This window comes from Emys orbicularis, chromosome 17 (assembly GCF_028017835.1).
Source record: "Emys orbicularis isolate rEmyOrb1 chromosome 17, rEmyOrb1.hap1, whole genome shotgun sequence".
NCBI lineage: Eukaryota > Metazoa > Chordata > Testudines > Emydidae > Emys > Emys orbicularis.
The window spans coordinates 14,742,501-14,770,000 of NC_088699.1; the positions used below are offsets into that span (position 1 = coordinate 14,742,501).

A 27,500-nucleotide genomic window follows, 5' to 3' on the forward strand; every position below is an offset into this window, starting at 1 on the left:
CAGCCCAAGTCAACAGCATACATATCAAAAAAAGAGATAAGTCATTTTTATTCTTTCCAGAATCCCAACTGAGCTCATGCAAAGATTTAAATAACTTGTAGGCCAGAAAGTCCACAAGCCAGGTAGAGCAATGGCAGCTGCAAACTGAGCTTTATCACCTTGTCCTGTCAAAGAAATCAACCATCCTATTTTAAGAAGCAGGAAGTAATTTAGAGTCGGTTCTGGTCTCCCCTCGGAACAAAGGTACCAATCATGCCAGCACTTTTTCAAACAGATTTGTGGGTTAAACTCCCCAAATTCACTTTGCTTAGGACCAGAGTAAGATTTTAACAACATTTACTGCAGGATCATCTCTCTCTAGCTCCCCAAAAGGACAATCTCCGTGTTCATAGCTTTTGAAAAAGAAAGAATGCCCCCCCATCCCCATCCTTTGCTAATTGCACTAGAATGATATTATGACTGGGGAGGCAGGGGGAGAGCCAAATAACCAGCTATTGCACATGGCTATCTGTTAAAAATAGTTCAGATGGGTTTAGGTTTTAGCCTCTCTCTCAGTGGCTGACCTCGCTAATACAGTATGTAGATCTCTTGCCAGCTAATCGGCGGACTGTAAAGCATGGTTTCAAGCTGTGGGCAATGATCTGTAACAGGAATGAATGAGTGGGTTTTAGCAGCCAGGATCTGTAGCCTACTATCTGTATCTGACAGCTGTCACCCTCTCTACAGAGGCCAAGGCCTAGCCCTTCATTTAAAAGCAGCATGGCTGATCAGATTACTAGGACAGTGTGTCAGAACTGACGGCACTGAACTAGAGAGACAGAATGTAAATCTATAAATAGCAGTTCTGCTTGCCTCCATGAACCAGTGAAGGGTAACCAATACTGAACAGCAAATGCAATGTTTAGTCTCTGAAACCAGTGGAATACGGTTCCTGCCAGATCAGAAAACACTGCGTTCCGATATAAGGTAATGGAAAAATAGCTTTATGAGCACGAGTTTACAAGAATCACATTCTTGGCACTGGCAGTGGCTGGATCCACAATAGTTGGTCTGAACCAATGTTACAACGTAATAAGGCTTTCGGTCCTCATAACGCAAAGTCACCTTACTGCATTGTGCTAACAGCGTTCTGAAGGATAGTCAATCCATAGGGAACCCTGATGTTGAAATATATGCAGCGATAAAATAAGAGCCTCTCCATTTGATATCTATTATATACGTCAACTGAGTCTTCAGCCAGGACAGCTGAGCTCTGTAAGTATCTCAGGGACAGGGATGTCGTGAGTGTGACTTATCTATAGGCCATGGTGATAGCAAAGCTTAGTTACTGGACATCAATGAGTTATAAATGACCTGACATTTTATAGTATGCACCAGCTCTTCCAAGAACCATTCATCACCCTTGGAGGTTTCCTCTGATAAAACTAGGACATCAGGAAATTTGTAAACAACTTTGGAAAAACAATCCTGAGGTCAGCACAGAGGAATGAGGAGGGTGCGTGTTTAAAAAGGTGGTATGAGCTAGGCAAATGGAGAATTGGGATGGGGAGGACTTGCTTTTAAAGCACACAAATCCTCCTGAGGCAACAAAAAGCTAGATCTCCTACCACCCCTAGGCAGTCGTGTCAAATGGCACACCAGGGGCTAAAGGAGGCCAAGCAGAGGTCCTCAAAGTTCCCATTCTACACGACAACAACATAGCCATGTCAGAGGACCTGGCTGCAAACACATGATTCTTTCTTGCAGCATGGACAGGGTACAGCACAAAATAGTGGCCCACAAAATTTGCCCTGAGTGTGACAATTACTGTTACAAACCAATAAGTAGGTCAGACATATTCCAAACAGTAGAGGGCAGTGGCGCACACAAGCTAATATACAACATGATCGTGTAGAACTAAAGGCACATAGTATGGACAAATGAGACACATACCCAAACGTACCTTGTGAAATGGCAAGCACAGAGAGCCAGCAAATAAGAATCCAAACTGTACTATGCACAGACAATGAAATTCAGTCCCTGTGTAGAGGTCCACATCAAGGTCTATCCACTATGTAAGTTCTCAAAATAGGGATTCAGTGATGCACAGGCCTTGTGCTAGCCTTCTGCATGGGGATGAATTTCACCAACAGTTAGTCACTTATTTTGTTATTGTGTTTCTTATTGAATTTACCGCTCATGAAAGCTGCCACATTGCAAATTCTAGCAACTGGCTCCCGACGTACATCTACAAACCAGGCAGCGCCACTGCAAAGTCTCTCACACTATCCCACCAATACATATCAGCCCTGACCTGGAGGGATTGCCGCTAGGGAGGAGTGGCTAGTTCAGTGACAGAGTCTAGTCAGTGCTTAGTCTCTTTGCCAAGACTGTCATCAGGAGTGCCAAGTGCAAGGGTGGATTTGTAATGTGTACACCTGTCTGCGAGAAATTGGGCTGACACCCAACGGACCCATTTAATGCAGGTTACTGAACAGCCATCAGATGGCAATGATTCCTAGAGTGGCTGCAAACCAGTGACCTACATTTCCAATCCCCTGAGCCATCCAAGTCCCCCCCAGTTTCTCATTAGTAACAGATTCTTATTTATTTCAGATAGTCAGTGACTCCTGCCAATAGACAGCACACTCCTAATTAAAAGCTGGCTTCTTTCATAACCTACAAAGTGCTATCTCCACCTCTGCCCCAATACACACCGAGAACAGGAGTTTTCCTGTGGCTGACTTTGTCCTCCATTTGAAGACATTCAACAGACAAAGCAGATTTTTTTTAAAAAAAAGACAAGCATGAAGCAACAAAGTTTGAAGAACGTCCAACATTTATGCTGTGTGCCCACTTAATATCACCAGGGACTTTCCACAGGAGCAAAGGTTTTCTTAATAAAGAGTCTCATTGGCCAATTGGAGCAAATCATGTACACACCGATATTTTGCTTCTGGCAATACCTTAAACCCACAGTTAGGCAGGTGTAGAGATTGCAGTGGCCTTGAAACTGTAGCATGGTTTATACATGGTATGCACATCTTTGAGGATTTGGAGAAATCTACAAGGGATCTAATGCTTTCCACCTATTGACATTTACAAAGCAGTTTAAATCATGCATGAGAGGCCTCAGGCTCATGTAGTTCACAAAACATAACTCTGTGCTCCCAGGGAATTTAAGCTGACCAATGCTCTTTATTAGAGCCGACAGTGAAAGACAGCTATTGCAAAATCTCTACAAGGAATGAAGTACAAAGATGACAGTCTTAATGCCAGTGGATATATTATGTAGATTACTTGACTCCAGTCTTGCTTGTTAAATAAGTTTCATGCTCCCCCTTTCCCCCCCCTTAGGACATATCCTCCCTGGCTTTGTCAAGGGAGCTGTTCCCTAAATTCCTTGATCAATCATCTGCTTTTCAGGACTTTAGACATGCTAAGTTAGCTCTGCAGATGAGGCAGTGATGCTTAAACAGTGGAAAACAGTTAAATCTTTCACCTAACAGCGCAGTGGTGCCATGCATGTTAAAGATTAATACTTTAAAAACTTAATGGATATTTTGTGAATGGAAATATAAAAGATATTTTATAAGGAATCCATCTTCAACTGGTCAATTGCAAGTCACCCTGCAGCTGTGAAGCCCAAGTCAACATCAAATATAATCCTTGTTTAAGAATGATACAAATATACAAAAATGGGGGCAAATTTTGAGGTACTTTCTCAAGTTATTTTCAATTCCTACTCAACTAAAACTCAAGCTACACTGATTTACGCTAACAGAGAATCTGTCCCCTAATAAAGCCAATAGGAACTTTTCCGCAGTGAAGACTGAGGAAAAGACTATGCACCACTTAACTCCCATTTGCAATCTACAGCAGATGCATGTGTGCTTGCACCCTATGGCTGGTGTGTGGGAGGGGGGGCAAATCCTAAGGTTTTTACTAAAACAGCTAGGTTGTCCAGCCCTTCTTCTGGTGAGCGCTTATTCACACACATAGTTGCATTGACTTAACATAGAGCTTAAAAGAGAATTAAGTGGTGCAAAGGCCTTGTGCAGTCAATGGCAGATTAATGCACGGCCCACAGGGCCCATGCCCAGGTGCCACAGCCAATTTGGGGGCCCCCAAGGAGCATCAGAACCTGTGTAGAAGTAGGAGGGCCACTCCTCCTCTGCCCCCTGAGGCCCAGCCCCCTGGCCAGGCCGGAAACCAGAGCCAGGCCACCATAAGAGCCACCCAGGGAACCCGGGTCACTGTGGGGAGCCCTGGACCCCACCTCTGTGTGCAGTCTCTCTGCAGAGGCGTGAAATTTCCTCCATTAATGAACTGTCAGACATATACTTCCATTACACCTGTGTGTGTACATACTCACCAATGTAAAGGGTGTGCTATCTAGCTGGCTAAATAAGGGCGACAGGAAGATTCACACCCGTCTTTGTTTATATTTACATATCTGCTTAAAACACGGACACTACATAATGAACATTCAATAGTGACAAGTATCAGAGGGGTAGCCGTGTTAGTCTGGATCTGTAAAAAGCAACAGAGAGTCATGTGGCACCTTTAAGCCTAACAGATGTATTGGAGCATAAGCTTTCATGGGTGAATACCCACTTCGTCAGACGAATACGTATTCACCCACGAAAGCTTATGCTCCAATACATCTGTTAGTCTTAAAGGTGCCACAAGACTCTCTGTTGCTTCATTTAATAGTGAGTCTTTTTGCAAATACAGAAATAAAAATATTTTTAAAAGTTGTTTTTTTAAATCTTGAACAATAAATAAATATATTTTCAAAGTTAAACAGAAAGAAACTGAACCATCTCTCTCTGAATTATCAGAGGAAATCAGCCTTAACAGCTAGGTTCCAAGCTTGGTTATACCAATCTAAAGGCAAAGTTACTCTAGTTACACTGGAAGATTGTAAAGAGAATTTGACTCTAGGCCTACAGAAGTATGCAGGGGGTAGGTGTGGGAGAGGAACTATTGCACAGTTTACAGACACAAACAGACACTCTGCTTGACTAAATGAAGATCATTGCCTAGCAGTCTACGTCACCAGCATCACAAAATTGCCATCAACAACTTTGGGTTATTGACACTGGTAATGCAAGCAAGGAAGCAGATACTGATGTAGACTAACTAGTAATCAGAGGATGGCTATTTCCTGCATAGTACTGCCAAGGTTTTTCTTGAGCACTCTAACTTCAAAAAGCAGATTAAACCCTTTTCCTAAGTGCACTGTACAAGAATAAACTCTCCATACTCTCAGGTGGACTTGATGGATTCTGTTTACAATCCTGTTTTCCTTACTGATCACAAGATGTGGCACAACCATAAAGTGGGTTAGGAATAGAGGCTTTTGGAGAGTCCAGTGTTCAAATCCAACTCTACACCTCCAGGAATTAGAGTCAGATCCCATGAAGATATGGACATGGCATATGAATTTAGGGCATGATCCAATGCTCATGAAAATCAATGGAGAGATTCTCGTTGACTTCAATGGGTGCAAGATCAGGACCTTAAATAGAATGGAAAACTCAAATTCTCGGGTGAGGTCAGTTTAGCCTATGCATGTCTGCAGATGCTTTACTGAACCCGTTGCTAGGCTTTGCTAAAATACCTTTGCCATGGATACTGCAGCTCTCTCATTGAAGAGTGATCCCATCAAGTCAGACTCAAGGCTGAATGGGCTGCTCAGGCACTAGTTACAGCAACAGTTAACATTTTACAAACCACAGGATAATCTAATCAGCAATAGTAATTCTTTAGCCATATTAATGAGGCTTGCATGCATGCATGCATATACTTGAGTTTTCAAATTTCGTATCATGTTTGTTCAACATACAAATGAATATAGATAGGCTATATAAATATGCATGCTATATATAGAGAGAATATCAATATATAGTTTTGAATCTGCCATAGGTTTTCATAAATTAAAAATAATTGCTTCGGCAAAGCTTGTAAATATCAATTTGCATCAAAGGAGAATTAATGTGTCAACAATAAACAAAACAACGGAATATTTATTTTATACATGCAAGGCCAGATGAAAAAAAGACAGGCTAGTCTAACAACTGAATATAGATGGTCTTGTCATATTCATAACACCTGTGATGCTGGCAATGGAATAGGACTGAAATAGTGACACAACCCATAATCCACTGAATAAACTTCTATAATTGTTTTATGTGCTCCATAAACATATGTACTTCAAAATCTTAATGTTGAACAAGTTATATGGTGCTAAACACTGACAAGAGAGGAAATAATATAAGGGGGGGGGAAAGAAAAAACAGTTGTGATCTTTAACCAAATCACAAAAGACTTTAAGCTAATGAACCTAAAGTTGCTCATTGGTTTACATATTATCCCTTACTCTGTGTTAAGATCCAAACAAAACCTAAAAACAAAACAGTGTGTTTTAAAACTAAGCACAAAATATTTTGCAAAATTACAAGAAAAGTGTCTTAGATCAGCAAAAAAATAAAAAATAAAAAAATCTGTAAGCAGCTTTATAGAACACATAGTAGTTAAACTTTGTGAAAACATAGCGTGATACGAAATAAGCCAAGATAATTTATCTTAGTCTGCAGTTACATTTTTAAGGGAAGAACACCTGCTTTACTGAGGGAATATACATATGCAGTACTTTTTCCTTCTATAATTATGAGAGTAAATTGGGTTTCACATTTCTTCCATTTCCAGGTCTTTGAGTTGACATGGGGTACAAATCTCACTGAGATGGACTTTTAAAGAGACAGGCACTGGAGGTGTCTGAAGACTAACATTTCTCTTAAACTACTGTCTAGAAGATCAATAGAGACAATGTAAACGTCAGTATACTGTCAATCTACTTCAGGGACAGCTCTCTTTAGCAGGGCCAGCTCCAGGTTTTTTGCCGCCCCAAGCAATAAATAAATAAATAAATAAAAATTAAAAAAAAGCCGGAGTGCCGCTGCTGGTGCCTAGAGCTGGCCCTGCTCTTTAGGAGAAGACATGGCCATTCCTGCTCAGCAGAAGGAATTTTTTTTTTTTTTTAAAGGATGGATGAATAGAGCTAAACAGAATGCAACAAAACTATTCCATGTCTCAACCAGAAACAGTTTAGCAATATGGCAGATTCTAACCTACACAATGGACCCTTAGCACTGCCAGAAAATTGCAAATGTGTCATAAAGGTGCCCTAAATGGACAGCTATAGATTCCCCTTGCATAGGGAAATCCCTAAGTGGCATAGAACTGACACATCTGGTTCAAAGCACCCTGGTGCAGGGAACAAGTAAGGGACGCTCTGGAGCTCTGTGTGCTCCAGTAATCCTCAATTGATGGAACCATCCCTGCAGTCCCAGGGGCTGGGAGAACACACAGTTACCTTCACCACTTTTGGGTTCCTGACTTCTCAGGTTCTGGATCAAGTGGAAGACAGCTAATCTAGGCCATTATCTGAGGCTGGATTCATTAGGCTACAAATACTGCAAAACATTTTATGCTATTATGAAAACAGAAACAATTCCCTCATTCCACCCTCCTTCATTCAAGTATTTAAAACGGTTGTTTCCATCGGATGGCTGTCCCACGACCTGTTTTTGGTGGTCTGAGGGCAGTTCTTAGTGGAAAAGAGTCCATGGTTGAAAAATGACCACTGCTAACTGGCATCCTTGTATAGCAGTTTTAACAGAGAGGACAAACACAGAATGGGCATGGAGAATCTCTCTTCCCATTCCTAAAGGTGGTTTTGCCCTGGTCAGGACAAAGGAACATTGGTGGTGCCGTGCCTGGGAAGTTTGCACAGCCACCATCAATGCTACACCTGTTCTGTGGAAGTGGAGTTCCCTTCCACAGGGGTGTTAATTTAAAACACTGTTAAAATTATTTAATACTTTCTTTTCCCTTTCTTCATTTGATGGCTATAATTATTATAGTCACTAGAATAACATGCCCATTCCTGGACTGCTTTCAAATTCAAATAATTCGTATTGCCAGATGGTATGAATGATTGCTACAGATAAACTCTGGATCTGTTCCATTATTAATTGATTGACAGAAGCCTGGACATGGCCAGAGCAGATCTCTCACCCCATAACGTATGTGTGACATTGATAGTTAAAATATGAAAACTAACCAGAAAAAAAACCTAATTCCTCAGTATTTGGTAGATTTCAAAGCTAAACAAGCACAAGCAAAACTATTTATTACACTCTTAGGGTCATATACCACCTTTTGTCCATTTGTGCACTGAGGTCAGTGGGAGTGCGGTGCAAAATATGAGGGTAAAATATGAGCCTTGTTATACAAGGTGATTAGGAAACAAAAAACAGTAGTTGAAAAATGGGGATTCAAAAGACCCGATGGTCATAAGGGATGAAGTCATTTAACCAAGGCCCATTTCAGGTGCTCATAGTTCAGGTTGTGTTTTAATCCTTAGGGTACGTCTTCACTACCCGCCGTATCGGCGGGTAGCAATCGATTTATCCAGGATCGATATATCGTGTCTCGTTAAGACGCGATATATCGATCCCCGAACGCGCTCACCGTCGACTCCGGAACTCCACCAGAGCGAGCGGCAGTAGTGCAGTCGACGGGGGAGCCGCGGCCGTCGATCCCGCGCCATCTGGACCCCAGGTCATTCGATCCAAGATACTTCGACTTCAGCTACGCTATTCGCGTAGCTGAAGTTGCGTATCTTGGATCGATCCCCCCCGCAGTGTAGACCAGCCCTTAGTCTTCTGCATAAGACACAGGTGCAAACTTTTCTAATGATAACTTAAATGTGAGTGCTCCAGAGCAGATATCTGTGCTGCCTTGGAATGGCTGGGTCCCTAGGAAGTTCTTTCAAGTTGACAAGGAATAATACCTTAAAACTAGATATACAAGAGACCCATTAGAAAAGAGAGCTCCAAACAGCAGGTCTCCACCATAGCACCATTAGCTGAACAAAAGCTGAAAAAAGTGACAATAGTTTAACTGATGAAATTTCACATTTTTTAACCTGCTGCTTACCACTACCACACATACACAGACAAAAAGACATACCAACTACTTCATCAGGATTAAGACAAAGCAGCTGGTTAACAGAACACATCAGTATTACACAATGGTTTAGGACAGGATGCGAATAATACTATAGCCAACTAAAACTGCAGCAACAATTTTAGGAAGGCAGAATATAATTATCTGAGATGGAATTTGACCAGGAGATCAAGGCTAACACCTCTGCTCTTCCAAAGGATTGGCATGGGATATGTAATGACCATGAATGTCAAGGATGTTCAAAATCTCAGGCTGAGCGTCTACGGTTTCAGATCTTTTATGTTGAGCCCCGAGGCACTGATTCTTGTCTGTATAATATAAATACGTCTGGCTAAAATAACCACCTTTGGATTGTGAGAGGAGTAATTTTTCCTTATTGTTTATATTTTAATTCTGACACTGCTCAGTGCTACCTTCTGGTGTGTTTCTGAACTTTACTCCCTTAGTTATATTGATTACCATCTCTCCTCTGGCTGGTATATGTGGCACAAACACAAAGGTGATATCTACAGTCAACATCAGATCTGACTGTTCCTGACAACTCCTGTGATACAGCAACCTCAGGGACTTGAGGACACATCTGTGAGTAGATGTAGTAGTTGCCATCTGCACGAACTGCATTATTTAACTGCATTGGCACTGATTAACATTTGCTGTAACCTATGGTAATGGGCTCTGGGGGCTTTCCATGTCTGCTACACAGTGGCAGCTGATGTCTCCTGTTCCATCCTTAAAACAGGATGCTTTAATTTTTAATGGAGCACATGTTCGATTGGCTATACAAACAGGCTAATCTGCAAAGCATGTGCTCAATAACAAGCCGAGCTATGCAGCCAGAATAACAACACTGCTCTGCCACGCAGGAGGAGACGCGACGGGTTTCCTGTTTTATGCCACCATCGCTCAGCACTGATGGTCAAGAAGAATGACTGTGCACGATCCTTGTTTCCAACCTCAGCCCCTGGGTATTAGCAACCTTCTTATCGGTTAGTGCTGCCAACTCATTTCTCATTTGGGAAAGTGAACTGGAGAGGTGACAAAAGTTCACGTGCCTGACCTGGTATTCACTACAGTGCAGCAGAAGAATTCAGAGGCAAAAATAAAGGCATATCTACACTTTCAGCACTCCAGTGCGTGTGGGGAAGACGCTCTATACTGACGGGAGAGAGCTCTCCCGTCGACATAAAAAAACCACCCACACAAGCGGCAGAAGCTTTGCTGGTGGGAAAAGCTCTCCTGCCGACATAGCGCTACTAGTACTTATGCTGGAATCATTTATGTCGCTCAGGGGGGTGGAATATTCACACCCGAGCGACATAAATTCTGCCGACATAAGTAGTAGAGTAGATATAGCCTAAAAGGCTGACTTAAGTGGGAAAGCTCCGTTGGTGCACCTTATTGAAAAGGAAAATAAGCTGGGGGGCATTTAAATTGACAGTGGAGAACTGGATATCTACATATTGCTCCAAACAATACACCAGGATGGCCATTGGCCTGAATCGGAACTAGGGTACTTCATGTATGTTTTCCTTTAGGGTCTGTCTAGCAAAATGTGTGCGTCAAGGGATCGTGTTATAAAACCACAGCCCCCTGCTTGTATTACCTTGTTAGGTCTTGATTATGTAGCCACATTTTAATTGTGTTCCCCAACAGTGCAGCAGCCCTGTAAACATCAACATTTTCATATGTTTATGCTACAATCAGGGGACTATCATATAACAACGCTCTCCCCTGTCATAGTAGTTTTGGGCCTTTATTGAATTCATGGAGCCAAGCAGATAACAAAGGTAACTAGCGTAACAGAAACTTGCTGACAAAAAGGGGATAAATAAAGCTCGTCAATGGGGTCACATCTGTTTGCCATTGCCTTCCACACACATTGCTGAAAATCTCAGACTTCTCAGCTCCGAAGTCTTCTTTGATACACTTTCATTTCAGCTTTTCATTTTTCAACTGCAAGGATTTTGATTTCACAGATCTCTTTATTTTGTTTTTGTTTATTCTTCTGATAAAATACAAGTTTTTCTCAGGTCGGTAATTCTTTCTATTCCTTTGTATCACTTACCACCATTGGCCTGATCCCCTCTGAATATCCGAACACATAACAAGTATGAGCTGATTAAACAATTAATGGAATGCTATTCTGGGGCAGCCTACCCCTGCACTAAGCCTATATTCGTTACGATTATTGGAGCATAAAACATGCCTTGACCTTTTGAAAAGCCCATCTTACTTTCATTTTCTGTGTTTTTTCTGTGATGAATTGTGACTTTGAGAAAGGTGTTAAAATTAATACGCCTTTCAGCAGATGCAAGAAAGTTACTGCAAGGTTGAGAGGATTCTCATGCTGAGGAGTTACATAAAGCACAGAAACGGTCCAATTATTTCATGGAATGGATTAGGTAAGCATATCTAGTGGGTTAATGAGCATCTTATTAAGACTATATATATTTATGACCTGATTTCCAGAGGTGCTCAGGTACTGACTCCCCCACCACAAGTGGCCAGCCAGGTTTCAATCCAAAACCTTCAGCTCTGCAGTACAGACTTCTAGAAGTTGAGACAAAGGAATAACTCCATCAGTTGTATCATTAGTAGGCTGTTATCCTCTAGTGGTCTGCTGCCTATACATAGAACACATGCATTGCTAGTGACTTTATTGGGAGCTGTGGCATTTTTGAAAATCAGGCCAATTTTTTTAAACTCCTGGAGCACTATAACAGTCTTACCATGGAGTCACAGACAGTCCCCTTGGGCACTCCAATCTATCTTGCTACCCAGGGAAGCTGGATTTAGTGATCAGTGGTCACTTACACCAAAGATAACAAAATATTCAGGTTGCTCCCAGTCCCAAGAGATCAGTCACTTACCCAAGGTCAATTTGTACTTAGATCTCACACCAAAGATAATGCTTGTAGCCAATCCTATAGTAAACTAACTAAGGATTTATTAACTAGGAAAAAGAAACAAGAGAATATTTACAAGTTAAAGCAGGGAACATACACACAAAAGAGTCACAATCTATGCTACATTGCTGTCGCCTTTTGGAACCAATCTGGCAGCACTAAATGTCCTTTATGGCTAACCCAGGTTGACCCTGTGGGTCTTGTGCTTTTGTTTCCTAGCTCCAGCCCTGTGAGAGTCCAAAGAATTTTCATGTCAGCTATCTATTTCCTTCTTCCAGAATTCAAGCTGATGGGACAAGCTTTCTTGCACATAGCAACTTCACAGGTGTGAGAGGGCCATTAACCCGTCTTTGTATTGTGATGTTCACAATGGCCCGCTTAGTTTTGGTAGTGCCCCTATCTGGGTTCACACGGTCAGAGCAAGCATTTTTACAGTTGTAAAGCAAAACTTACATATTCCCTTATAGCATGGGACACAGACATTACAGATAAGATTAATGCATGCAGCAACTTACAAGCATTTTATAGAGTTTAAAAATGCCAAACACATCCTTACAAGTCTAACCTCTGCCTTGAACAATACTAGCATATAGGTGAGCTGGTCCATTTTCTAGGTATGAATTTGTCAGTGCACAGCTGATGCCTGTGGCCTTGGCAAGAGCTGGCATCTGGTTTACCAGCATCACACCCCTTTCATCTACTCTTTCCATCAATGCCAAATGTATCCTGAAGATCAACAAACTCAGGCTCTGGTGGACCAATGGGAGAACTAAATTCCAGCCCACAAGCACTGTTAGACCAATTGCCTTTGCTGATCAAAATGGCTGGGAAAGTGCATAAAGAGATAAGAGATCTCTACAATAACCAGGATCCAAATCATGAAGGGCCTAATGGCTCAAAACCAACACCCTTAAATTTCACCTAGAAATGAAGTGGATTCCAGTGCAGTGTATGGTACACAGATGTAATATGCTCTGTGCAAGAAATGCTGATTGGTGTGCAGGTATATTGTGCACTAGGGCCATGATCCAAGGACCACTGACAGTTCTAGATGAAGTTCTGAGAGACGTTCACTGTAGAGCGGATATTGCAATGATCTAGTCTAGAGACAACAAAGGCATGGATCAATGCATTGAGGTCTATGTGCAAGAGAAAACAGCAAACCCTTTTTGATAAGCAATTGCTGATGCTGGGTATGCCAGAAGCAGCTGCGGATCTAACCAGCCCCCTAAAATGCATACCTTATGAACATTCAAAGAGGCAAATATAATTTCTTACATCCTCTCTGGCTGTTTCCCCTAGCGGTATCTCCTTCATCTTGTTTGAAGTCAATCTCAGTAAGCTAGCAGTCCTCCAAGCCCCAATCTCAAGCAGACTCTGTGAAGATGCCAAATAAAACCAAAAACAACAAAAATCCCCCACAACATCCAGGTCTAAGTACTATGCCCGTGCATCTGCAGCTGAGAATAGTAAACTCATACCACTTGTAACTCAGAAAGAGCTTAGCCTACCCTATAGAAAACAAAAAGCTGGTACATTAATGCACCAGGGTGTCCTTGCCATCAAGTTCTTTAATTAGCTTATCTGGAGGAGAAAAAAACCCTATACCGGTCAAATTAAATATTAATCACATATAAACTGCTGATCGTAATCAGCTGGGGTTCAAGCATGCAAAATGGAGGCTCACAGTGTGATTTCTTTTCCCAAGGAGCTTCCCCCTGGTCTCTTTCCATTGCCAAATTAGCGAATTCATATAAAAAACAAAGCCGGAGTATTCCAAGTACAACATTAACGACACACCAGAAGTTTTTTCCACACTAAAATATTGACATGAAAATTCAGTTCCTTTAAATCTTTCTAAATCCTTGTCTCTGATTGGGTTCATTAATAAACATGCTAGTTTTGTTACAGGGAGTGACATATGGCATAATCCGCTAACAGGAAGAAGTATTTTGCATTTTATTGTAGAAAACAAACATGCAAACAGGTTCTCACAGATGGCTTTCTTAGCTTCTGGGAGGGAAAAAAAGCTTAATAATGCTTGAAAACAAGTTTTGCCTCCTCCTTAAAATAAGTAAATAAATAAAGGATTTCTACTGGAACTGCTTTTCAATTAAAGTAAGTTCAGCTCTAGGGTTTCTACTATATTAAAACTTGCTTTGTTCCGTTGTTATTTTTTAAACTACACATAAAATAAAAAAATATATTAAATTGCCAAGATCAGAGCATATAGATCCCTGATTAGCTCCTAATGAAGCCAATGGCAAAATTTTCATTGACTTCAATGAGGACAGGTTTTCACGGTCAGTATGGAAACAAAGCTGCTGGGTCATTACCGGGCATTACATTAATCCCTGCTTACCAATCAGCTAGCAGTGGACTCCAGAACACTAGCACAGGGAAGAGAAATACCGCCAGAGGGGAACAGGCTCAGGAGGGAGTCAGAGGCTGCATGAGAGTAGGAGCAGCAGATAGCTTGCAGGCTTGCTGAGGAGGGAAGGCCGGGTAGCAGGCTTGCTGAGGAGGGAAGGCCGCATAGCAGGCTGGGCTGAGCCACACACTGTTATGGGCTGCAGGGAGGGGACCAGCACTTAGCTGTAGCAGGAGGACACAGCTGGGAGACAGAGTGAAGGGGTCACAGCAAGGCTTCTTTACCATTATACCCCTGGACTGGTCTGCCCTGGGGCAGGGTTGGGAACTATAAGGTTTCTCCTTTTTTGTTGTTATAACAGTAAAAGCCAGAGTGCTGGGGAGGGAGCTTCATTTATTTATCACAGCTCTGATACAGAAATCTTCCTTCATGCCTGAAGTGGGCAAATGTTCTTTGAAAGCCGCAGATGGCTATAAACCCATAGATCCTAGTGTTTGGACCACTTGGCTCTGAGCTCGTAAAGTTGGGGCACTCTTGTCTTTTAGTAATTCTTCCTCAGTGGCCTCTGCAAACAAGGGAAAGTCTACATTTTGCCCTTATATAAAGTAAGATGTGCGGGACCCTGCCAGCACCTTCTCAGCTCTGACCACTCTATCCAGCTATGTTTATCCATGACAGCCAGCAGTCACCTCCTCTTGCCTATGACACCACCAGCCCAGGGGCTCTGGTGAATGCGCGTTATCTATCTGTGAAGCTGCATGGCTTCTGCTGGGGGAGGACCTATATGATGACTTAGCGGGAGGATAGACAATTAGAGATGATATAGTAACTATTATGGCACCATACCATGTAGTTTGGGGGTATATGTGAGTGACCTGATTGACTGGGGCCCATAATACATTATCCCACCACTACTACAAAGGCAATGTTTAAAACCTTGCTCAAAGCAATACAAACATCAAAGCCCTTTTGCCAAACTGACACACCTCTGAGGTGTCTGCTCCTTTGGTGGAGTTAAAAGTTTCACTAGCTCCATCCACTTATGGACGTAAAGACTCGGCAGCCCTGTGGATTGGGTGATTCTGGAGTAAGGAGTATAGTCTGTTATCTTCCATTTGCATTAATGAGACCTGCATTAAGAGAAAAGGAAAACATACCCCTAACAATGAAGGCAGTGCACTCCCCAACCCCCAGAGAATTCTAAGGGCTGGTCTACACTGGGGGGGGGGCGGGGTCGATGTAAGATACTCAACTTCAGCTACGGGAATAGTGTAGCTGAAGTCGACGTATCTTATTTCGACTTACCTCGGGTCCTCACGGCGCGGGATCGACGGCCGCGGCTCCCCCGTCGACTCCGCTACCGCCGCTCGCCCTGGTGGAGTTCCGGAGTCGACGGGAGCGTGTTCGGGGATCGATATATCGCGTCTAGACGAGACGGGATATATCAATCCCCAATAGATCGATTACTACCCGCCGATTCGGCGGGTAGTCTGGACGTACCCTTAGGGGTACCCGAATCGGCGGGTAGTAATCGATCTATCGGGGATCGATTTATCGCGTGTCGTCTAGACGCGATATATCGATCCCCGAACGTGCTCCCGTCGATTCCGGAACTCCACCAGGGCGAGCGGCGGTAGCGGAGTCGACGTGGGAGCCACGGCTGTCGATCCCGCGCCATGAGGACCCAAGTCGAAATAAGATACGTCGACTTCAGCTACGCTATTCCCGTAGCTGAAAGTTGCGTATCTTACATCGACACACCCCCACCAGTGTAGACCAGCTCTAAGCCATCTCAGGGCACTTTCAATGTGGGACGGGCCCCAAGGAAGAGCAGGATTCCTCAAGGGGGAGAGATCAGGCTCTTAGTTACTCTCATTCCCTTCTGGCTGCTACTGGGTAAGACCAAAGTATGAGCTCTTTCACCCACAACTGGAAGGGATGATCAGGTCATACTGAGCTGCACATCTCTGGAAAGCCCCTGTGCCAAAATTCAAGGCTTCCACCAGTTCTTTGTATTGCTTGAGATTAAAGCTAGCCCTGGCTGCATTGCAAAACCAGCCAGCCTAGTCCATATATCCCTTTTGCATACAGGATCTGAGCTGATTGTATTTAATCAGCTCCAAATTTACCTTACTGATCACCTTTTCCATTTAATCACAACTGCAGCCTTTTGGAAATAATTCCCTTTGGTTAAAATTAATAATGACAGGCTGTGTTTTTACAGACAGTTGAAATGTGTAAAAATCTGAGGGAGAAAAAAAAAATGCCGTCCTTTTCCAGTGTTGATTTACGATATCTATGCAAACCCTATTAAAGTTAAACCATGCTTTTCAATGAAATGAGTATTTCCAACAAGCTGCTCTCCATTTTATTTAAAGATCCCGATGACTGATACAAACGGTGGTAATCAGCTCTATTACTAATATAGGATAGTGGGGCTAGGAAATATCATACTTAACCCATAAGTGAAAAATAGCCTATAAATCACAAGCACTTTATGAGGAAAGTATAGTAAGACCCTCTCTTGTGGGCAGAAATCAAATACTAGCCTGCTGAAAGACATTATAGTCCCTTTGCTGAAATCTAAAGGTTAAATCTAAAGAGAAATTAATGTGGAAAAGGAAGTATATCAGGAGAAGTAGGCACAGGAGTAGGAGGTGAAGAGGGATGCAAATATCTATCTAAATAGGTAGGTAAATCTTATCTCTATAGATAAGATAAAGATGTGGCAAAAGCTGTTCTGGCTAGGAAGAAAAGCAATCTACTCACATATCTATGGGCCTGATCCATGGCCCACCGAAGGCAACAGGGTTCTTTCTATGGGTGTTGGATCAAGTGTAGGCACACCTTTCATATCCCTGCTGGGCAAAGACAGCCAAAAATTCTCTGTGAATGTCATAGCTTTGAAGGCCATTAGACCATCTAGTATGACCTCCTGTAAAGCACAGGCCTTAAAAGGAGCCCTTGCAGAACGCAAACAAACAGAGATCAAGTAATGTTCATTACATACCTTGTCCGAAAACGTCTGAGGTAGGACTCAAACTGACAGTGCCTGGGGGCTGCTTGGGTTCAGATCACTTTGAGCCACCCAGTTACTTTGTTTTGTATTTGTAAACAAATTTGCTTTGATTCTATTAATTTCCACTCATGTTCTAAGGTGAAATACACCCCTGTGCAGAGAGCCAGCACTGACTGATGTACTACTTGAGTGAGCCTTAAATGGTGCATAGACCTGATGCTGGACCCAAGGGAGGGGGGTAAATTTAAATTTACCCAACAGTGAATTTGAAGCAAATATTGGGGAATATCCATAAAAAACAAAACACACAACTATGAGTATTTTCACCAACATCCGGTATAAGAATTACATTCATCCACTAAAAAAGTGGCGGTGTTCAATCACATGGTTTGAATTTCAGACATCAAATACTCGGACTTGCTAATGCACAATCTACAACCTAAAAATAACTCATCAAAGCTATTCGCCAAAGGATCATACTGTCTTTTGACCCTAGTAAGGAGAGGTAATGGCCACAGTGACCAGCTTCCACTTCGGTAGATACTTATTTAAAGATACATGTTCAAAACTAGTAATATTAGCATTTCCATTTTTGTTTCATCTCTCTAATTATTTACTGCAATTTTTGTCCATTTACTTATTGCGAAGGTGTGTGGGTGCTGGGCGTGTGTGTGTGTCTATTTGTGTTTTTGGTTTTTGTTCAGATAGGAGCAGAAGGAGGTTGATGAGGGGGAAATGGAGGGAGGTTAAACTCATAAGGCTCAGTTCTGTGGTGCTCTTTGCGGTGTCCTCCAGCAGTGCAATGTGGGTGTAAAACAATGCCACCAAAACATAATACACAGAGTTTTGCACAGGTGTAAATGAACACACACGGTGCAAGTCAATGGAGAATCAGGCCCAATGTTTCTCTCACTCGCTCTATATATACACTTTAAGGTAAAATAATTCATTCCACTTTTACCAGAGAGGAAACATCATTTTTGTTGTTGTTGTTGTTGTTTTTTTTTTTTTGTAAAACTTGTAAGATTCATGTAACTTTAAAAGACTGTTTTATCCCTTTAAGTTCTCTGGGTGCGCTGCAAGAATGCCACATGGATTCAAGGCTACCGCTGAAAAATGTGGAAAGCTAATTATTTCTGAGAGCCAATTAGAACCATAACTAGATAAATGTAGCAGTTTCCTGCAAAGATTATGCTGCACCCCCCACCTTTTTTTTTTTTTTTTTAAATGTGTTGCTTGTGGAACACTGAACTTGTTTCCAAAATAATAGCTCCCTAGCAGTATTTAATAGGGCTTGTTTTTGGCCTATTGGAAATTGATTGCAAACAAGCCATTTCCTGCTCCTATTTCAAACAAATTTCCGTCCAATTATTTTCGGTTTTAGCATAAAGTTAAATGGACTATTCTGCCCTGTCCCTGACTGAGCCGAGGTGTGATTTCTTTTGATTATGCTTTTATGCCGCAAAACGTAGGACTCCTGAGACATAATGGACGTCTCTGGGAGAGTGCCAGCAATTTTTTTTTTTTTTTTTAAGTGGGCCAATGCTTGTCGGCTTTCACTTCAGTGCCTGCTGTGCCTGAATAAAAACCACCCAAAGAGGCAGAGAGAGAAAAAATAATCCAAAACAAAACAAGTCTTGTCCACCATTCCTGGAGGAAGCTGGCACAGAAGTGGGTAGAATCCCATAGCCTCTATGTAGGGCATATCTCCAGCACTAGATGAAGCCTGATTTCCGTTTTCTCCTTTTTGTTCTGACTATTGGGCTTATTTATTTATTTCCCTTAATCCTGTTTTTATTTTCTTTACTGGGGCCATGACAATTAATAGCAGTAGGGAGGGGAAACCTTGGCAGGTTTCCCATCCTGACCTTTAATCCAGCAAGCAATTTGTGATCCAAAAGCTTCTTAAAATAAAACTCAATCTTTTCCTTTGTTTAATTTATAAACACATTTAGAAAATGAGGGGGAAGATGTGGAGGCTTCTCTTATTTCTCACTTCCTGATCATGGGAGGTGAATGCCACCATTTTGCCTTTCATGGAGGGGAAAGCTTGGGAAATTATTCACACTGTCTTGGCTGGCTCGGTAGTGCCAAGAATCAAATTGCTGATTTCCTTGAAGATAAAGGCCTTCATCTTTGGCTGCAACTTAGAAATATACGAGGCACTTCCTTATCCTCCAACTCAAAGAAAGAAAAAAAAAGCTCGGAGGGGGGGAAATCTGTTTCTATTTGTCTGGCTGTCTATAGCCCAGGGGCGATAAACACTCTTGGAGGGATAAGGATAAAAAAATAACATGTTTCATTTTTGATATTTTGGTTTTTACAAAAAGAGAAAAAAATCTTTCTGTGCTAGCTGGTGAATCAGCCTACAGGGCCCTTCTCAGAGTCTTAGTGCAGGTTCTCAGAGGATGTGGTAGCTCCTAGCCCTTAATTACATATCTGATGTTTACAGGTGTTTCTTTTTGCCAGATCCAAGGAGGGAAATATGTTGTAGTGATTACAGAAAAGGACTGGGAGTGCTGTTTCTCACTCTGGTACTGATTTGCGGGGTGACCTAGGGCAATCAATCTCTGCATGACTCAGTTTTGACTGGTGACCAAATGCATCCTCTCCCGGGGTAAAATTCATAAGCCAGGGAGGTCTTTTGTTGTTAGTACACCAGCACATGCATTGCATTCATAGCCGTTTGATAGTTAGAACTTAATGATTTTCGGACCTCCATCATATAGTTAGGATAGTTCAGGTGCAATTTGCACAGTAGGTCTCGAAACAAACACAATTTTCCCCTCACCCATAGAAAAGAGATTTTCATTAAAACGCCCATTGGTCATTTTGGGTGTGATTTACCCCTGTGGAGAGGGACCAGTGGCTTTGATCTCCAGTTTGCACCAAGAAATATTTGCAACCTCTCAAAATAAAAAGGCCATTAGACTCATCAGTGACTCCAAGCCCCAGCCAAAGGGAAGTAAGTTCCTCCAGCTAAACTCTTCAGTGACTTTTAACTTGATATTTCTTAATTAAAATAAAATTGAAAAGGGGGGGGGGGGAAAGAGAAATCCTGATTGAATCAGCCAAGGAGGGAATCTGTTATTGAGGTCTCAGGAGGAGAGTGTGCCCTTTTAGATTAAAATTCTACACTTTATACTTTATCGCCAAAAGGTTATAAATGAGGTTTGGGTTTTAAAAAAGATTTCATATGATTTTGTAATTACCCAAGTTACTATTACCTGATTAACACAGGAATCCTAATAGTCTGTTAAACTTTCAATTTTCTAGTTGTGGTTGTCTCGGGGCTCGACACCTGTCACCTGTTCACTTACAGGCATTTTAATTAACTTACATTATGTACGCCCTTCTTCTCTTGGATCTAGTGCCCGAGCTTCATATTAAAAATAAAGTTAATCGCTACCTGATGGAGGGTCGCGGCCAAAATATTTGCACCATTCCCACCATAGCCATTTAGCAGGGCATGTTGCAGCCAAGGCTCATGTGTAATTGGACGGGGTCTGGATCGGAATGAATTCACTACTGTGGCGACTTAGGGCCTGATTCTCAATCCTGCCGAAGTAGTCTTCAAATGGGACAGCGCCCACTAATAAGGACAACGTGTGTATGTGATGGTTTGCTGGAGTGGGCCCAGAGTTTCTTTTACAATAATAATGGGCCTCACCTTGCAGCCTTGATCAGGCAAAAACCCTACTGATTTCAGTATGAGCTAATTTTGCTTGAACAATGAGCACACTATTATTTTACTGTAAAGGAAAACTCTGGAAAAAGGGACACAAAGGCAAAATTTGCAGCTGACAGATTTTTATTTGGGTGAGTAAAGCCTAGCATCCATCTTGTCCATTTAGATTGCAAGGTTTTGGGGGCAGGGACTGTCTCGTACTATGTTTGTACAGCTTCTAGGGCAATAGAACCCAGACTTACTTGAGGCCTTCAGGTGAACCTCTCTATATTATTATTAATATGAACAGGGCCCTGATCTCAACTGGGGCTCCAGGCACCTCTAGAATACAAATAATAAATAATAAGAGACTGGGGAAGAAAATTATTAATATGGGTCAATCCAGACCCACAAGAGAGATCAGGTTCAGCTTCATTAGCCCAATGCTGCAGTCTCAGCTGTTTGTTCTAGAGAGCGAGAGAGAGGAAGGGTGGGTAGGCTGCAGGCTGCATCTCAACACCCTCAAGCCACACTAAGGGCACCACCACTATGAAACTCTCTTTCATGTTAGACTTCCCACAATTAAAATAAGGGAGAGAGAGGGAAGAACTGTTTGTAACCTGCTCCTGTATTTTTCACTTCATTCATCTGATGAAGTGGGTTCTAGCCCATGAAAGCTTATGCCCAAATAAATTTGTTAGTCTCTAAAGTGCCACAAGGACTCCTCGTTGTCAGTGAAAGAGAGAATTATCTCCACTGACTCCATTCAAACAGGCCACCTTTTTGAGCACTGGAGAATAATTCTGTTCATTCAAGTCATCCTTCAAAAACTGCTCTTGCACTCACAGATGCATAGACATAACCAAAATAAAAACCTTGGCCTCATTTAATGGCAACACACAACCCCTAGATAAGAGGCCTCTGTTTTGTGGGCAAAGTACAACTAAAAACAAAACAAACAAAAACAAAAACAGGAGATCAGATGAACTGATGATAATGGGTGTTCTAACCAATAATAATGATGATAATAATGAAAAACAACTAGAACATTACTTTAAGACTGAAAGCCTTTCCGAGGAGAGATTTTCATCGGCTAGCCATTCAATTTTTCTGTCTTCTTTACCTCCAGTGTACAAAAGCAACCTTTTCTTCTTCTGTACATTATCACCTATTGTAAGTTACTCAGTAGCATAGAGCAGGTGGAGACCAGACCGTGTGTCAAATGTGACCATTCTGCAACTCCCAGGGCCCGTTTCCACACTGCCATGCACCTTGTGTAGTCACTTACATTGGTGTGATGGCAAAATGCTATCAAATGCCGAATGGCACTATTTTTACATCCACTTTGCACAGGCGTCAAATTACTGCACAGTGGAGAATCAGGCCCCGTGATTTTAATTCTTGTAGGATTAATTGCTGAGATGAGCTGCACTTCAGCACAGAGAAAAGAGAAGAGGGTGTTTTTTTGTTTTTGTTTTTTGTTTTTTGTTTTTTAAAGCATCTACTCCACTCCTCTGGGTCTGGATCTAAGCCATTCTTTTCCCTCATTGTTTTGCCCCATTACCTCTCCAAGCCATCTTTGCCTGCAGTGACTCTTGCATTGACAGTCAGGCAAGTACAGCTGGGAACTCTCCCAGGGCCTATAACTTCAACTTCACATAGTCTCCTGCTTCAGGCAATAATCTGCTCTGGTTCTTCCTACTTCAACAGCTATTTCTCATGACCACAAAGGACAATAAACCCCTCATCTCCATCTCCCAAACGGAGATCTGGAATGTTATTGCATTTGTGTCAGTGCCTTTGAGTCACAGGGGAAGTTTGGAAATCACACCCTGGCCAGAAGGAAGAGGAATGTTTTGCTAGGCAGAGCGAGGTACTTGCATTTCGATCCATCTTGCCAGTAGCAGAACAAGAACATAATTCTTCACATGGAGCATCAGCCTGGAGGGCAGGGGAGAAATGTCACTGTGGCTGGGTGCACTAGGTGAATGTGACCCCGTGAAATTAACATGAGATCCACATCCACATTTGGTATCACAAGAAGTAATTCTTCACGAGTAGGGAAAATAAAGGCTGGAGCATACGGTGTCTATCTGTGCTGCACAGAAACTGATTAAAAATGCTAACAACCATGATTGTCCAACAACCAGGAGTTCCCAAGAGGCTCATACACACAGATGGTGATTAGTTTGAGATGGCCAGAACAATCACTAGTTCCATGTTGCAGTAACACCCACAGACTATCTGTCACAGTCCCAGGAGGCACTTAAAGGCGGTTTACTTCATACAGTTAACTTGAACCATAAGCTTTACAAGCCTGTTTGATACATTTTTAATCACTCTCCCCATAAACCTATAACATTTCCCTGCACGGATACATGTTTGCATTCTGTACATCACAAACACCTCGGCAGACTGAAGCAAGGCTAAATGCGACTTTCCCCTGACGAGCCCAGTGAACTGCACAGTTCTCCCCACTGCATGCTGGCTAGGCCTGCTAATGCAGCTGCATCTTCTGGGGGTCCCAGTCAATGCCGAAGCCAGTGCTGCGGATTTTCATACTCAGTAATACATCAAGACGCCCTCCCGGTGAACATGGGGCGAATCAAAAGATCAATACCAGCTGCATAACAAATGTTAGAATGGTTAAACTGAAGGCAACTGTTTATCTTTTGCAAGGTTCACTCTTTTGAATAATTCTAATCCTTCTGCCTGGAGAGCATCCTTTTATGTCTTTATTTAGAATTATTGTGGTTTTTTTAAATGGGTCCTGGTGTATGCTGGATGTTTTTAAAGTGGAACCTGTAGGTTTAATTGCTTGCAGTACATTTCTTCCAGGAATCCAACTGTAGGGGGGGGGGGAATGTTCAAACAATGTAAGAGGGAAACGATGTGTGTCTTATTTTTGTTTTGGATCATATGTTGCAAAATCAAAATATAGGAATCCCTATTGGAAGCTTTCATGCCACTATGCAGCAAAAGTTGCTCAGTGCCTTAGGCTACATCCACACTATGGGCTAGTGGTGTGATTCCCAGCTCACAAAGACGTACTTGCGCTAGCTCTCATCTGAGTTAGCGCATTAAGAACAGTAGTGCAGCTGGAGCAGCACAGGTAGCACTGGTACAGGTTACCCGCTCTGAGTATATACCCATGGTGTTCAGGTGGGTTTTATACTGGCGGCACTTAGCCTGTGCCACCGCTCGTTGCTACCTGTGTTACCACGATGACACTGCTACTTTTGGCATGCTAGCTCAGAGAGCTAACGCAAATACTGTATGTTTACACACGCCGGGATTCACATCCCTAATTCACAGTGTAGACATAGCCTGAATTTCATAGTTTTGTGTGTGTGTGTGTGTGTGTGTGTGTGTGTGTGTGTGTGTGTGTATATATATATATATAGGTGGGGGGAGAAGATAGTTAAGGTCAGAAGGGACCATTAGATCATCTCCTCCAGGCTATAGAATTTCATCCACTTATACCCGGTCCATCTGTCTGTCTAGGTTTTTATAGCTATCTGTCTACTCATATGGCCCCTTCACAAGAGTATCTGAGTACCATTCAAACATTAATGAACTTATCATGACAACAACCCTGTGAGGTAGAGAAATATTATCATCCCCATTTTACAGACGGAGTAGTGAGAGACAGAGAATAAAGACTCAGGTCCCGACACAGTTTAGAGCTGCTTTCAGACACTGGTTCATGACGGGGGTTTCCAGGTGCTATGGTAATACAAATAAATAAACTCAATAAATCATCATCTTCATGGACAGAAGGCCCTTAATGGACCAGTGGAGTATTGCTGTAATGGACCTGAGTCCCACTGGACCCCCTCCCACTGGACACCCCCCCTACACAGGGCAGGGGGGAAGAAGTGCCAGACCCACCTGAGGCAAAGATGCACCAGCAGAAGCCCCTGTGCACCAGGGGAACCCGGTGCTGTGTATTTGCATCTGAATTACATCCCTAAACATCATCAGCAAGTCCACATTTGAAATGGAATGCCGATCTCTCGCATTCTAGACCAGTGGCTTAACCCTTCTCCTCCATTTCACTCCCATCCCTGCAATATCTATAACTCATATTTACCAAACCCTTGGGGGCTTATCATAAACAACTCTTCCCAACCCCTGCATAGTCATTAATATACCGCCCCATTCAAGAGTCAAAAGAAAAGCAACATGATTAATGAAAATGTATCTTGCAAATAAGTGAGCTCTCTAATATTCCCCCACCCACACATATACATAAACTTTTACAACTCTGGCTACTTAAGATCTTATCCAGACAGTCTATGTTGGGTTATAAACTATAGTAGAAACCCTCAGGCAAAAGGGTCCCTGCATTAGCAGACACTATAGATTGAGCAATCCTATTGATACTCATCAATCATTTATTTGAAAAGAAGAAGAAAAAATATTAAAAGGGACTGCAGGGGATTAATCTTCCCATATTGATAAACTGTTAAAAAATTAATGAACTGGAGCAACTCTGAAGACAATTTAAAGCAAAACCACAAAACAAAGTCCCTGGGCAAACGTTTAAAGTGGTCCTAGAATAGGGCTTTCGTTGTGCTCTAAGATATGGGTTTACTGGTGTGTTCATTGTGGCGCCCCCAGCATGAAGGTTAGAAACACATTTTATTTGCTACTGGAGGAAGGGGAACAGTTGCAATTCGTTTGAAATCCGTCCTCACTGAATGGTCTTGACCAGCATGTACAGTGTTGCCATCTGGGTTAATCTCAGTTCAGCGGAAATCCAGGCAACAACCTCCTGCCTCCAAAAATAAAAATCAAAGTGTACAGCACAGAGTACTTAGAGTAATCATAGAAAACAGCAGGGGTGCCCAAACTTTGTCCAACGGAGGGCTGCCTTGGCAGCTTGCAAAGAGCCTGAGGGCCATCCCTACTTTGCATTAAATGGAACAGATTGCTGCTGTCTTCTCTATCATATGGAAGTACAGCACAGGGAGATTAGAGAACCCACAATACACTGCTCCATCCATGGCACATCATACACTGTATTTCTGCCTGTGTCATGGCTGGTCATTGCAAATATAGTTCACTCTACTTAACTATTCTACTTGATTTTATCTTGCTTCTATTTAGCATTCACTTAGGAATTGCTTCTTAATACTGTTCACTTTACCACCACAAAGAGATTTGGGCAAATTTATTTTATTATCTAATCTATACCGATGGTCAGTTTTATAACCCCTATTGTAGCCATGTTGTTCTTTATTTTATCAAAGCGGTAAGAAGGTAGCACATGCATACACATGATCCAAAAATGTCACATATCACTGAGATGTACAAGCAGGCATGGGCATAGCAGGGTCCCTGCTCTGCATGCCAAGGGGGCTCACCAGTGGGCAGGTTTAATGTATTATGGACAAGGCCAGTGCAAATATTTTAGTGCTGAAGGTGTCAAGAGATGTTCAAAAAGCACCAGCTGCTTCCTGACTTTGATCTCTATGAAAAAAAACACTCACTAAAGAAAGAAAGCAGACAAAAATTGTCTTCAATTTTTTAAAAGTATTTGGCCTGGAATTTTATGCAAGAATAAAGTGATTTTGCAGTTGGAAAATGGCCATTTTCACACCCGAACACACAGGTATGTGAAGGCACATGTGCACACGTGTTCTGTTTTGGTATAAAAATTCATATGCATGACAAGTCTCCACCTGTGGCAAATCTCTAATTTGCCAAGATGGTGAAGTGGTATTTTTTCCACATGAAAAGAAAATTGTGCAGCGAGAAATAGTACAACGTTGTCCCAAATAAAACTCAGTAAGACACCGTGAAATCTCGTTATAATGAAATCATATTTTTCAGTGTCAAGTTCACTTTGGACTCCAGTGCATTCAAACAGGCATTTTTGGTCTATTCCCTTTAACCAGAGTTTCGCTATAAGCAGATCCTATTGTGAAATGGCTGGTCTCAGCCTTTACACATTTGTGCGACCAATATGCAAGAATCCAGAGGATTGCATGTGCCATAACACAGGACAATAAGTCAGGTTAGAGATCAGCCAAAAAGCCCAAGTACAAATAGCTTTTGTATGAAAGAAGATCAGTTTTACTAGAGGATGCACCGGTTAATTTTAAGTAGCACACAAAGGATGATACAGTATTCCCCACCTGTGTCAAGAGCTTATGAACCATTTAAGTCTCAATGAAGCCTCCCAAATAGGACTTAAGAGAGACATCGACCCTGTGCTGGCCCCTATGCACAGGGAGGAATTTTACCCAAATTCCTCAAAGTAGGACAAAATGAGGCCTCGCAAATAAAATAAATAATAATTCCACTTTGCATTTCTAAAATGTCTTCCAGCTGAAGATTTCAAGCCTTGATAATTAATGTCCCTTTAATTTTATTTCCATCGATTAAACATTCAGTGGAATAAAAAAAAGACTCTATTAATAAAAGCTAATGTGATTTTAAATAAGAGTTCGCTAATGGGCGGAACAGTAATTTCAGCATTTCAGCTGTAACAGAAAGGCATCTAGACAGTAC

The 27,500-nt window shown here is 42.1% G+C and overlaps 1 protein-coding gene across 2 annotated transcripts in view; it reads right to left on the minus strand.

Annotated features, from left to right (window-relative positions):
- The window catches only part of AUTS2 (activator of transcription and developmental regulator AUTS2), a 947,473-nt gene that overhangs the window by 187,857 nt on the left and 732,116 nt on the right, over nt 1-27,500 (minus strand). The window lies entirely within an intron of this gene.